This window comes from Panthera pardus, unplaced genomic scaffold, assembly GCF_024362965.1.
Source record: "Panthera pardus isolate Hobbes unplaced genomic scaffold, ASM2436296v1 HiC_scaffold_20, whole genome shotgun sequence".
Taxonomy (NCBI): Eukaryota; Metazoa; Chordata; class Mammalia; order Carnivora; family Felidae; genus Panthera; species Panthera pardus.
The window spans coordinates 62,368,062-62,382,639 of NW_026526766.1; the positions used below are offsets into that span (position 1 = coordinate 62,368,062).

The 14,578-nt window shown below is 40.8% G+C and overlaps 1 long non-coding RNA gene across 1 annotated transcript in view; it reads left to right on the forward strand.

Annotated features, from left to right (window-relative positions):
- The window catches only part of LOC109270066 (uncharacterized), a 100,836-nt gene that overhangs the window by 2,783 nt on the left and 83,475 nt on the right, over positions 1–14,578 (forward strand). The window lies entirely within an intron of this gene.

Below are 14,578 nucleotides of genomic sequence, written 5' to 3' on the forward strand. Positions count from 1 at the left end.
AATCTTCAAGAATACCACCCTACCAGTCTGGAGCAGGTGGTGCGAAGGGGGCGGGGCCTCGGTTCTGATAGGCTTCCTGCCTCCTTGGAGCCCTGCCCAGTCCCCCAAGCAGGCCGGTAAGCACACGCTTTGGGGCAGGTGGTTCGTGGAGGGGCGTGCTCTCTAGGATGGAGTTTATTCCGGAAGCCACCCTTAGCTATCTTGAGGCAACTTCCACAAGGAGGGAAGACTGTATTTTCCGAAGAGGGCCACACGACCCGGAAAGATGGTTGCGGAAAACGGGACTGATTGACGCATGCGCGTTGCGGGAGCGACGGAGAGTGCGCAGCGCCGAGGCCGCAGGGACCTGGCGTTTGTTCGGAGAGTGAGAATGTGGGTGGTGCGCCTGACTGGAGCCCCACGTGACCCCGCCGTTTGATTTGTAGGAACTGTGTTAATAAAAAAATCGATGGCGATCTAACCGTCTACCAATAGGCAATTCATCATTTAAAATATAGTTATGTACATGTGGTGGAATATATTGCGGTCCCACCCATGCAACCCAGAAATTTAGAGTGTGTGTGTTGGTCTGTTTATAGTCTAAGTACTAATATTTTTTTCTTGAACCGTTAATTATGGCTGGCAGCCAGGCTGTTACTTCAAAGCTTTGGAGATGGAGCAAATGCCGTTACTTTCCCATGGGTGGAATTAGATTTAGGAACCAGTTGCAGTTATGAGAGGAGGGCAATAGTGAATGAGTTCTGTCTGTGCGAGGTGGGTCTGTGGTAGGGAGCTGGCGTGGTGGTCACTTGGAGAGGAACTCTCCTAAAGGGACTTTCTCCAAGGTGAGGGGACCTCAGCAGAGGGGGCTGGAGTTGTACTGCTAGATGCAGATGTTGAGTGGCTTGCTGGAGGAGAGGCTTTGCAGGAGGAAACTCTGAAAGTGCTCCACAAATAAAAGAATCAGCCCTGATAATTTGCCACACCTGGAAGGCACCATTATTCTCCATATTTCCTAGATGGGAGTCAGACGGCAGTCCACTGTGGCTCCTCACTGCGGGCTCGCTGGCTGATCCTGGGGAGGTCTAACCTTGAAGTTAGAGGCAGGCCTCTCATACCCACCACCTTTGGTTGGAAGATCAGCAGCGTTCTCCAAAGACATCCTCCAACTCCTCTTCCAAACTGTATCCTTACCCTTTTATATCTTCTTTATGGGCATGATGATGGATTCAAGGTTTTTAGCCAAGTCCTCCTTTGCAAACTCAGCCATCAGGATGATCTGTTTCACTACCGATTTGTGCCTCCAGAGATTTTTATATATCAAAGAGTTTTGTTTTGATGAGACAGCATTATCACAATCCGTCTGCAGGAAGCAAGGAAAACTTACATGGAATAAAGGAGCTTGTTCAACTATCTCCGAAACCAAGTCTAGATTCAGACTTGTCCAAATCTTAGTTCCAGTGAACGAGCAGAGCTCAATTCTTTCTTTCTTTTTTTCCTCCCAAGTTTTAATTTAAATTTTGGTTAATATACAGCATAATACTCATTTTAGTTTCATGTGTGGAATTTAGTGATTCGTCATCACTTAAATACAACACGCCGTGCTGATCACAACAAGTGCCCTCCTTAATAGCAGAGCTCAATTCTAAACAGTTCTTTTTTGGCGCACTTGCTGTGGTTGCCCTTATATTGAGAGAGCTGAGATCAAAGAAGTGCTAGCAGAGGGACACTGTGTTCTTTCCCCACAGACCATCTCAGCCATGTCCTATATCTTTTTCAGCCACTCTCAGATAATAAAAAGTCCTTGAATCACTTTCAGACCCAAGAGTAATCTTTGAGTAATTAAAATTCCAGTCCAGTGTTGTAATGATATAATGACTTTACTCATTTGAATGCTTCTCTCCACCTTTATTTCAGGGCTGGTTAAAAGAATATCAAACCACATAAAAGGGTGTATTTAAAAAATCACTGCCCCCCTCCTCTCCCCACCCTTAGTTCCACTACGCAGAAGGAGCCATGATAACTGCTGTTTGTTTTTGTGTTTAGTAAATTTTGGTTGTTGACAAATTTACTTCAAACCCTGGCTTCTCAGGCAGTATTCAAGATCTACCAGCTGGTGATATTAATGCTTTGGAGGAATGAGGGGTGACTCCTTACAGATAAGCTATGGCACTTTACCCCCTTCACCTGGACTCTGCCCCCCTGATGATCTTGAGACAGTGGGTGAATTGAAAGCCTGTATGAAGGCCAGACTTGCTGGCTGTTAAAAAAAAAAAAAAAAAAAAAAAAGGTCATTCATTTAAAAGCTTTTTAAAAATAAGAATGATGTTTTGTTACAAATTATGCTCATTTTTCTCTAGTAACCTTTTAGACCCAAAGGCCTGCTTTTGCAAGCCTGACTGGTAGTGTTTGCATGGATTAGATGTAGTTTTGATTGCACCTGGTGTGTAGGGTAAACCTGGCAAGTCTGTCTCTTGGGAGCAATACCACGCCTGTGCCTTATGAAGCTCTCCTGTGCTTCAGTGCAGCTGATGCTATCAATTTCTTATCTAAGGACCCATGACAGCTGACCCTCTTTGCTTTCTTAGCCATACCTTCCAAGGCAGCATGTCTGCAAATCCAGTGAGCACAGCGACATAAACCATGCTATTTGGTGTCTTTTCTGTAATCCACAGTGGAACTTACTAATGTATACTGTCCAGCACCTTATAGGTTAATATCATGTTCTCCTCTCTCTTCTGGACTTAGTACCTCCTAACTGGCCTATTTGCTCCTCTCTCAGGAGGCTCTCCACATAGAGACCAATCTCAGCTTCAAATCCATTGTACATGTGAAACTGAACCAAATGAGAGTTTGTCAACTCCATGAACAGCGAGCCAATAAAAGACTGACACCGAGCTTTTGGAGTGAAGAAAGATAGGCTATTTATTGGTGTGGAGAATGAGGAATTAATGATCAAAGTCCTGAACTCCCCAGTGGCTTACAAGTGAGGGGTTTTTTTTCCTTCTTTTTCCTTCTTTAAAAAAAATATTTTTTGATAGAAAGGGGGGCAGAGGATCTGAAGCAGGCTCCGCCCTGATAGCAGAGAGCCCAACATGGGGCTCAAACTCACAATCTGTGAGATCAGTGCCTGAGCCAAAGTCAGAAGCTCAACTGACTGAGCCACCCAGGTGCCCCAGAAGTGAGGATTTTTAAGGGCAAAATTTGAGGCAGGGGTCTCCTGAGAAGGTGGATGCTGTTGATTGAAGGTCCGTAGAGTCATGTTAATAAATGTTACTTAGTTACTTCCAGTCCCATGGAGGCCTGTTCTGTCTCAAGAGACTTGGACTCTGAAAAATATTCTGTTTGAGATTTCATTAGGTGCATCTGGTGCTTATGTGTTCAGGATAGTGCTGATTAGCTGCCTGTCAGCACTCTACCAACTACTTGTATGTCTCTTGGGCCTGGGTCTGTGTCCTTTCTGGCCATGCCTGGGGACGATATAACCTCTTGTGTTTTTTCATCCAAACTAACAAGATGGGTGCTGACTTCAAACTGCCTGCTCTGCTGGGGCCTTTAAATAATTTTCCTTTGCCAGAAGGCACAATGCTAACCTTTGTCAGTAGAGGGCACTGGAGAGACACTGGAGGAGGAAGGGGTTTTCTTTCCTAGTTGGGACGTACTGCTCCATGCAGGCTCCTGCAGTGTGCGCGGATTTTCAGTGCCCAGCTTCTCCAGAACTAGGTTCCTGAGCCCAGCTTCTGCAGTGCACTGTGGCCAGCAGCACCCAGCAGTCAGAAACTTCTTGTGGATGTTCCCCTTGCGTGGTTTCCTAGTGGAGTGCCTCCAGAAGGTTACCTCCCTTTGAAGGGCTTCCCCTGGCACCCTAGAGGGGGCATTTGCAGCAAGTTGCAACACTGTGACTTCTCTGCCAACCAGGGGGCCATGGAGGTTTCCTCTCCAATAAGGTCTGGGTCTCAGCCCTGGGAGTGGGAGGCCCTTTCTTGGGGAGTGGCTGCTCCTTATATGTGATATGTGTATATTTTTTAGAATTTTGCTTCCATCTTGTAGACCAGTCCCTCATTACTCCTGTTAAAGAGTTAGTAATTCTTGATTTAATCTTTCCCTGTTCAAATTACTGTGTAGCTTCTGTGTCCTGACTGGACCCTGACTGATACACAGTTCAGTCTTTTTGAAATGTAGATCTGATTTTGTCTCTCCTCCTTGCTTTAAACCATGTTATGGTTTCACTCTGCTTATACGATAAAGAAAACTCCCTTATTTTCCTGGTTTCTGAGGCTCTGCACAATCCTGTCTTTACCTCCCTGGCCTTATCTCATACCAGAGCCCCCCCTTGCTTTCCTCCTGCTGCAGAGTTTTTATGGCCACTGTTCCCTTTCTCTGAAATCAACTTCCCTCAGTTTCTCACCTGAAACATCCCTGCCCATATCCAGGCCTCATGTTAATCATCTCATCTTCAGGGAAGCTTTCTCCACCTTCCGTGTCCAGGTTGAGTCCCTCATACTCATTTTCAGATCATGTAAGCTCCTTCAGACCACTTTACATGTGTTTGTGCGAATTTTTTTTGATTAATACCTCCTGTCCTATAGATTGTAAGCTCCTTGAGGACAACGGATTGTGGCTTTTTTGGCTGCCTATATAGCTCCTGCATCCAGCACATGAACAGAGTAGAGTGCCTGTTACAAAGTAGGCATTCCACCTGTGCAACCATTTCCCTTTCCATACTCCAATCTGCCACAAGATGGCAGGATAAGACCCTCTGGTACTTGATTTCCTTTGGGATAAGAAGTGGTGCTTCAGTTTAAAATGACTTTCTGGGCCAGAAGAGGATCCCTTTGAAGTGAGATTGAGTCACATATTGCAGAAGATTTCTCTGAAAATGTCCTCTGCATCTTCACTTCTTCCGCTGAGTCTGTGGAACAATCAGGAATACGAACAAGGAAGACAAAGGAGAGATCCTTGTCTGCTTGCCTGAGGTGCTATTTAGAAAGCAGTTCTTGAAAACAAGCAGGCTGAACTCTGATTCGTGTGGGAAAATAGGGTCGGGGATGTTTCCTGCCCCTTTCACACTTTATTTTGCAATAACTGAGTTCTAGAGGAAAGGCCAGCAAATTATGGCCTAGGGCTAAATCTGGCTCTCTGCCTGTTTTTGTAAGTACATTTAATTGGACCCCAGCCATATCCATTTGTTGGCATATTGGCAGTCTTTTGCACAACTATGAATAGTTGTGACAGAGACCATATGGTCAGCCAAGGCAAAAATATTTACTATCTGCCCCTTTAAGACAAAAATGGGGGAACATTTGGTCTAGAAGGATGTAAACATTTAGAAGCCTTAATATCTGGTTAGCATTTAGCTGACTTTTCATAAAAAATAGTAATTTGGTCTTTTGGGGGAAAGATCTATCTTTCTTTCCAAAAAGCAAATATTCTGGTTGAGGATGATATATTCCCCGAGGTTTCTTAGAAGTTGTACCCACGTGGAGCACCTGGGTGGCTCAGTCGGTTAAGTATCTGACTTTTGATTTTGTCTTGGGTCATGATCTCACAGTTGGTGATTTCCAGCCCTGCACTGGGCTCTGCACTGACAGTGTGGAGCCTGCCTGGGATTCTCTCTCTCTGCCCCTCCCCCACTCACTCTCTCTGTCTCTCAAAGTAAATAAATAAACTGAAAAAAAAAAAGAAGTTGTACTCATGTAAGTCAGAATTATATTTACTAATTCTTTTCAGGAATTATACATTTAAGAGTGCTATATCTTTTTTTAAGTAGAAAATATTGGCATATGTGATGTAAATTTTTTGTAGTTTCTTAGCACACTTTCCTGTAGGAAGACTAATAAGTCACTGTTATACTAAGTATTTCATTTGTCAAGATATCAACAAAAGGCTCTGTGGCTATTTACCTTTCATTCAATAAATATTCTTGTGATTACCTTTCATTCAATAAATAGTCTTGTGATGGATGGTGTGGCTTATGTTGGAGAGGAAAATTTTTCTTCTACACTTCAAGTTCTTTTAGCTGGTCTAAGAATTAAATTGACATGAGATAGTTTAATAGGAAAAATGAAATTTAATTATGTATATATGGGGGAAACCACATAAAAATGAAATTACAAAGAAAGGAGAAATGAGGTATATGTCATTATGGATTAAGGAGAAGAGGGTAGGGGCCTGAAGCTTGAAGGGAAGGAATGCAATTCACAAAAAGAATAGAAAGAGTAAATGTTGGGTAAATATGTTTGTTGGGCCATACAGAAACAATGGGACATAGAGACAATTTAGGTCAAAGGGGTATTGCTAGTTTCCTCCCTGTCTAGCACACCTACTTCATATTACACTATAGGTATCTATAGTGATATCTCCCTTCCTGGAATAGGTCCTCTATCTAAATTCTTTTAGGTGGTTACAAGGGAGGCAAAAAAGAAAAACTCCTTGAGTCTTCTGTTTTTTAAAAATAACCAACCTAGGTGGCACCTGGGTGGCTCAGTCAGTTAAGCATTGAACTTTGGCTCAGGTCACGATCTCACCACGTGTGGGTTCGAGCCACGTGTGGGTTCGAGCCACACGTGGGACTCTGTGCTGACAGCTCGGAGCCTGGAACCTGCTTCAGATTCTGTGTCTCCCTCTTTCTCTCTCTGTTCCTCCCCCACTTGTGCTCTGTCTCTCTCTCTCTCTCTCTCAAAAATAAATAAACATTAAAAAAATTTTTTTAAACAATAAAACTAAAATAATCCACATGCCAAAGAGGCATATGTTGGGATAGCAAATTTTGGCCCCTACACTTATTTATGAGTTTGTAAGTGCTCAGCTATTGCTAAGTCAGAATCATGGTAATTCATTTTGAATTACAAGTTTTGAATAGTAAAATACACTTTCTACAGATCCTCTTCCTAACAAAACATTTTGGGTAAAGATAGTGGTAGTCCTTACAGTTTCTTAGTGTTGTTATACTTACAAAAACTGGCAAATCAGAGCAAAGGTAGTTTTAAGAGTACATAGACACGAGATTATCTGTCCCCTTTTAGATCCCTTTACATAGGCAGATCATTGATGTGGCCCAGTGGGAGGGTCTGCAGAAAGGAGTTGCCAGAAGGGAAAATTCTGTTTATGAGTATTGGGGGAGAACACGACAGGTAGGCTCTCCACCCTCCTCACCACTGCACTTTATTTGCAGAAACTTTTTCAGGTATGTAGGGGAAACCCTTCTGTACGGCAAGGTGGTTATGGAATAGGGTTTCCTCATCTACTTAAGGGAATTGGGGGTGGGGTAGAGTGCCTGGCTGGCTCAGTTGGTAGAGCAAGTGACTCTTGATCTTGGGGTTGTGGGTTTGAGCCCCATGTTGGGTGTAGAGATTACTTAAAAAAAAATCTTAAAAAATAAAAGAAGGGAATTGGGCATGGGAGGGTGTCAGAATGTTGTATTTTCACCACATTTCCCCAGAATCCTCCCTAGATTATTGTAGTTTAATTTATTTTAAAACTATTGTGTTGTTTTCAAACCATGTTTTTCCTATTTCTGTAAACTCTAGCCATATATATTTATATGACTTATGTTTAAGGAATTTCAATGTTTAACTTCAGTGCTTTGCTGTTCCAAATTTCTTAATGTTGATTTATGTTTCAGTATGCTGATTTCTTCAAGCACTTTTTTTTTATTATTATTATTTTTTTATTATTATTTTTTTTTAATATATGAAATTTACTGTCAAATTGGTTTCCATACAACACCCAGTGCTCATCCCAAAAGGTGCCCTCCTCAATACCCATCACCCACCCTGCCCTCCCTCCCACCCCCCATCAACCCTCAGTTTGTTCTCAGTTTTTAACAGTCTCTTATGCTTTGGCTCTCTCCCACTCTAACCTCTTTTTTTTTTTTTTTTTTTTTTCCTTCCCCTCCCCCATGGGTTTCTGTTATGTTTCTCAGGATCCACATAAGAGTGAAACCATATGGTATCTGTCTTTCTCTGTATGGCTTATTTCACTTAGCATCACACTCTCCAGTTCCATCCATGTTGCTACAAAAGGCCATATTTCATTTTTTCTCATTGCCACGTAGTATTCCATTGTGTATATAAACCACAATTTCTTTATCCATTCATCAGTTGATGGACATTTAGGTCTTCAAGCACTTTTTTAAATGAAGGTGTGTGTGTTCTATATTTTATATGTATACCTGTGCCCTTGCATGTGTGAGAATACCTTTGTGGTTTTTTCTTATATAAAAGAAAGTGGGCACAATATTTTTTGACTCACAAGAGTTTTTTTTTTTAAACACTATAATTATAGTGTTAAAAGATACTTTAAAATGGGGAATTTTGACTCACATACAAACATACAATGAACATGTATCAAAAATTTTATTTAACTCATTAGTTAGAGAACCAGTAAGATGCTATGGTTGTTTCCAATGGAAATTTGAAGAACCACATATTATACAGGCAAATAAGGAATGCTGGAATAGATTTACCAATAGAATCAAGATAGGTCTATCTATGAGGCAATAATCAATTATATTCCACTAGATACAATTATTTTGCATTTTTATGGACAAGGATAATTTACATTATTCCCCATTTTCTACAGAGTTGTGAAGTAGCTCAATGACAATGAAAGGTTGATATAACCTGGATGGGCGTGCTATATGGGATTACACTCGGTAATTGGTCCATTTCAATGTCTTTCTCAATTTTTCCCTAAAATAATAACATTTGGTAATGTTCATTATGCTTGGTATAGTTATAAATACATTATTATACCCGACTCAATAAACTCTTACAAAATTAGCTTTATTTTACAGATAAAGAAACTGAGGCATGCAACTCTGGTCAGCTGGTGGGCCTCACTCACATGTTTGGTGGTTGGCAGGTGACAAGCCAGAGAGCCATGATTTTCTCTGTCTGGCTTTTCATCTTCTAGTCGGTTAGCTTGGGTTCATTTACATGCTATCTCAAGGTTTTAGGATCAGCAAGAAGCAAACCACAGAGAAGAAGTGTTTCTCAGGTCTCTGCTTATATTACATCTGCCAATGTCCATTGGCTCAATGAACGTCTGTGGCCAAGCCCAGATACAAGGTGATGAAAAAGCAGACCTCTTTCTCCCCTCCCCCAGCTTAATTGAGATATGATTGATATGTAGCATTTTGTAAGTTTAAGGTGACGATGTGATGATTTAATATATGTGTATATTGAAGAATGATGACCACAATTAGGTTAGTTAACATATCTATTATCTTATACAGTTACCATTTGTGTGTGTGTGTGTGTGTGTGTGTGTGTGTGTGTGTGTGAGAGATAAGGACTTTTAAGATCCACTCTTTTAGGAACTTTCAAGTGTAGAATATAGTATTGTTAACTATACTCACCATGCTGTGCATTAGATTCCCACAATCTCCAGGTCTTGATGGGAAGAGCAATGTCCCATTGCAAAGCACTGGATACTGGGGTAAAAAATTTGTGGCCAGTTTTGCAATTCACCACATTCTGTTCATCCCATATTTCTCTCTTGTAGTGTCAGGAGGTATTTTCTGTTATGGGAGGGTTTTCCTGACATTTTTTCCATGTTAACAGTCACATTTTCTACCTCATAGTCCTTTTCGTTCTTAGGGAACACATTTTCATGAACATCAAGCAAAAAAGCTTCCCAGAAGTCACTTTTTTCTTTCACTTAATCTGAGCAAAATCTCATATTAATATTTAGAGGATTTTCTAAGAAGGAAGATCCTTATTTAAAATATATATTTATGGGGGTGCCTGGGTGGCTCAGTCGGTTGAGCGTCCTACTTTGGCTCCGATCATGATCTCGCAGTTTGTGAGTTTGAGCCCCACATCGGGCTCTGTGGTAACACCTCAGAGCCTGGAGCCTGCTTCAGATTCTCTCTCTCTCTCTCTCTCTCTCTCTCTCTCTCTCTCTCTCATTCTGCCCCTCCTCCACTCACGCTCTGTCTCTCTCCTTTGGAAATAAACATTAAAAACATTATATATATATATATATATATATATATATATATATATATATATATATATTTATGGATTTTAAAAATAAAGATGTGAGTAATACATGTTAACTCACAAAACCTAGAACATAGATTGAGTGCAAAGGAAAAAAAATATTCAACCACAAACATACTAGTGAATGTCTGTCTGGTTGTTTTCCCTTAGAGAGAGAGAGGGAAAGAGAGGCACAAGCAGTGCTATAGAAAAGCTGTAAAGAGCATAGACTTTGGAGTCAGATTGCCTGGGTTAGAATTCCAGATCTTCTACTCACTAGCTGGAGAGGGCAAATTAGAGAACCTTGTTGTCCTTTGGTTTCTGCATTTCTATATAACAATACCTCTTCACAGTTGTTCAGAGGATGAAATGAGTATACGTAAAGAACAGTACACAGCTCAAGGTAAGTGCTTTGTGTCAGTGTTTCTGTGTGTGTGTGTGTGTGTGTGTGTGTGTGTGTGTGTGTGTGTGTTCTCTGCTCCCCAGTTGTCCAGCCTCAAGGTATGGCTTTTCCCTTTGAAGCCCAAATATTGAGTCTATGCACTTATTCTGCTGAACACTGCAACTGCAGTCATTTCTCAGGTTCACCTCCTCAAGTCCTTTCTGGGGCTTGGAAGGAATTGTTACAAGTTCCACAAATCCATCTTGGCTGTTGTTTATCACCTTTGTCTGCCTCTCCAGGGTTGCAGGGCTTCTGGCTGGTGCCCAAAGTTCCACCAGGGACTGCTGTGTTACTGGCCACCTTCTATGGTACCCAGACCATTGTCTCCTGAGAAATGAGGCTGCATAATATCTCTTCCCAGTTAAGAATTCACTCTCTTAATTTCTTGAATGCTAATTAAAACAAAGCGAAACATTTTGTAAAAATGTACTAAAGGCTTTGAGACAGAGGAAACAAAATATCTCCGTGTCACTCCTCAGCCCAGTGCAATTTGGCCTCTGTCTGCTTTCCCTCAGTTTTAAAGAATATACCAAAGTTAAGAGAAAAGTGTAATGAATTCCTATGTACCTATTACCTAGACTCAACATTTACTAATCTGTCGTGTTTTTTAAAAATATAATTTATTGTTGAATTGGCTTCTATACAACATCCAGTGCTCATCCCAACAAATGCCCTCCTCAATGCCCATCACCCACTTTCTCCTCTCCCCCACTCCCATAAACCCTCAGTTTGTTCTCTGCATTTAAGAATCTCTTATGGTTTGCCTCCCTCCCTCTCTGTAACTTACTCATCTTTTGTCAACCACATTTCATTTATCTTATTCCCTTTCTAGATCATTAAAAAGCAAGTCCTAGACATCATGTCATTTTACTCAAAAATGCTTCATTATACATCACTAATAAATAATGACATTTAAATATATCTTTTAGACGCCACTATCACATCATCACACAAAATGTCCCCATGTCATCTGATGCACAGTCCTTATTCCCCACTAGACTTGAATGATCTGCTTAAAGTCATTGGTTCGACGAGGACCAGACAAGTTCACATGGGTGGGAGATAACGTCTCATCTTTTCCCTTCACCTGTTCCTTCTTCTCCTCCTTTTTTAATCTCTCCTTCATCCCTTACACTTTTGGAACACAACTTTTACCATGTATTTAAAAATCTGCAAACAGGAAAAAGTGAGGGGAGCATCCACAGCAAAGAGCTAGATGTTTTACATCGTGAGTTTTCTGGGTTACCTATAATTACTGAGTATAACTTGAGGTTCCCTGCCACCTCCTTCATTTTCAGAAGTTGTTTTGGGACCCACAGAGGAGGCAGTCTTTGTATTCATAAGAGTACTTATATCACACATTCAAAAGGTGACCGAAGCAGACGTTGCACAATTAGGAGAGTAATGACAAGATGAAGTATACATTTGCATGGAGACACAAATGTACCTCTTGAAAAATAAGAGAAGTCATAGTAAAGAAGATTAAACGTGCCTATGAAAGGAAATTCAGATATATATTTGGAATGAAAAGAAGTCACAGTATTCCCATGGTTTATAAATTTTAGAATAAGAGATACGAAGCTCTTTTGTTTTGCTGATCTTATTATTCTTCCCCCTGTGGAAGGTCTAATCTGCACACTTAGAGCTATATGTTTGCTAGGCTGTAATTATACTGTAGGAGACACTTGAGGGAGGTTATGATAATTTGACTGTTCTCCCTACATTGATTTTGACCACCCCCTTCCACCGTGGCTGCACTGTAGCCAGGGCAACTTTTTAAGGCAAATAATCTAATCATCCCCCATTAGTGGTTTCCCATTGCATTCAGAATAAAACCAACATTTTGTAGCTTGGCTTACAAGGCCTTGGATGGTTCACCCCCTGCCTGACTCTCAAGTTTTATTTTGGACCACTTGTCTTTCTTTTGATTTGGGCACAATGTCCTTCTTACAGTTTCTACAGAATGTCATGCTTCCTCCTGCTATCAGGCTTTGCCCAAGTCATGTTTTCTGACTGGAATATTCTCCTCATCCCCTACCTTCCATCTAAGTTGGGTGACTTCCTTAAAAATTTTATTTATGTATATATATTTTTAAATAGTTACTTTTGAGAGAGAGAGCACAAGCAGGGCAGGGGCAGAGAAAGAGAGAGGGAGACAATCTCAAGCAGGATTGGCACAGTCAGCGCACAGCCCAACACGGGGCTCGAATTCGCGAACAGTGAGATCATTCCCTGAGCTGAAATCAAGAGTTGGATGCTTAACCCAAGTGAGCCACCCAGGCACTCTATGGGTGACTTCTTTGTTAGAGAACCATATTCTTCTCTCACAGAGCACTTAGCTAAGTCTGTGATTATTAATTCATTAATGTGATTATTTGGTTACATTTGTATTTTCTAGTCAGGTTGTGCATCATATAACATATATGAATGGTGGCCCTTCCCTGCTAGACCACAAATGTCCAGAAAGTCATGGCAATGTCCATATTTGTGCACCACTTTTATCTCCAATATTCATTCATTGAAAAAATGAATAGCTATCAGACATGGATCTTATTCAGGCTCATTTCTCTAGCTTAAAGGATTAAAGTTCCAGGAGCACCTGGGTGGCTCAGTTGTTTAAGTGTCTGACTTCGGCTCAGGTCTTGATATCACGGTTTATGAGTTCAAGGCCCATGTGGGGCTATGTGCTAACAGCTCAGAGCCTGGAGCCTGCTTTGGATTCTGTGTCTCCCTCTCTCTCTCTGCCCCTCCCCTGCTTGTGTTCTGTCTCTCTCTAAAATAAACATTTTAAAAAATTTCCTAAAGTTTGTTATCTATCTATCTATCTATCTATGTCATTCTTGTTATCTGCTGGTAGTTATATTCTATAAACTTGCTTTGAACAGAATTAATACTGCATCATTGCCCCTAGGGCAGATTCAGGGTTAGGTTCCTATGAGTCTCTGGTCACATTTTTTGTCAACTGATCAATATATAACCTTGTTTTATATGTGTTTCTATTTAGAGACACTATTTAATATCATTGCTGGTTTATTAATATTGAACTCATAGCTAGCAGCATTATAACTAATGCCTGAATGAAGCTTGTTTAATACATGCTTTTCTGCATCAGGCACATCACAGCCTTCTTGCACTTAGGAACACTAGACAGCACTTTAGCCCTATGTCTGGGATCCATGTAAAATCACCAACAAAAATGTGAAAAATGTGAAAAGCACAGAAATGTGAAAAAGATGGCACTAAGTAAACCATGATCGCCTGTTTAACCTCAATTGACAACATAAATGTTGGGCAACTCAAGATTTTCCTCCCTTTTTGAAGGTCAGTGAATGACTGCAAGAGTTCCCTTAGTAATAATTTTGGTGTTACAAGTACATTTTGGCAAATAGACAAATTTGCATATATGGAATCTAAGAATAATGAAGAAATTGTGTATGTGTGTATAACAAAATATATACTATATATTTTACATATATTTAGATATATAAATAGATAAATAATGTATCAATATATAATAACACAATTTTACTATCTTATACATAGTGTTGGACTACTTGGAAATATATGCATGTCAATAAACATTCTTCTATAAAATATATACCAAATGGTGTTTTCCGGGCCAATGTTAAATGTGCACTGGGTTATAAGGATACTTTGGGAAGTCAGTTTGTAAAATGCTGATGTTAAGAAATTCTTGGGGCTCTTGGGTAGCTCAGTTGGTTGAAAATCCGACTTCAGCTCAGGGCATGATCTCACGGTACGTGAGTTCGAGTCCCGCATCAGGCTCTGTGCTGACAGCTCAGAGCCTGGAGCCTGCTTCGGATTCTGTGTCTCCCTCTCTCTCTGCCCCTTCCCTGCTCGTGCTCTGTCTCTGTCTCTCTCTCTCTCAAAAATAAATAAACAAAAAAAGAAACATTAAAAAATAAAAAAAAAAAAGAAATTCTCTGTGGCATTTGAAAAAAAACCAGTGACTCAGACTCTTCTAGTGATGCTTTTGATGGGAACAGGGTCACTTGTGCCAAAACAGAGGCTAGAATCAATCTCCCTTTTGCAGCTGTGTATTTTGTCTGTTGTTTGGTGCTTTGCTTTGCCAAGCTCTTACAGCTGTACTCTACAGTGGTCCCCCTTATCCATGGTTTCGCCTTCCAAGGTTTTCCGCTCGGTTCGGCCC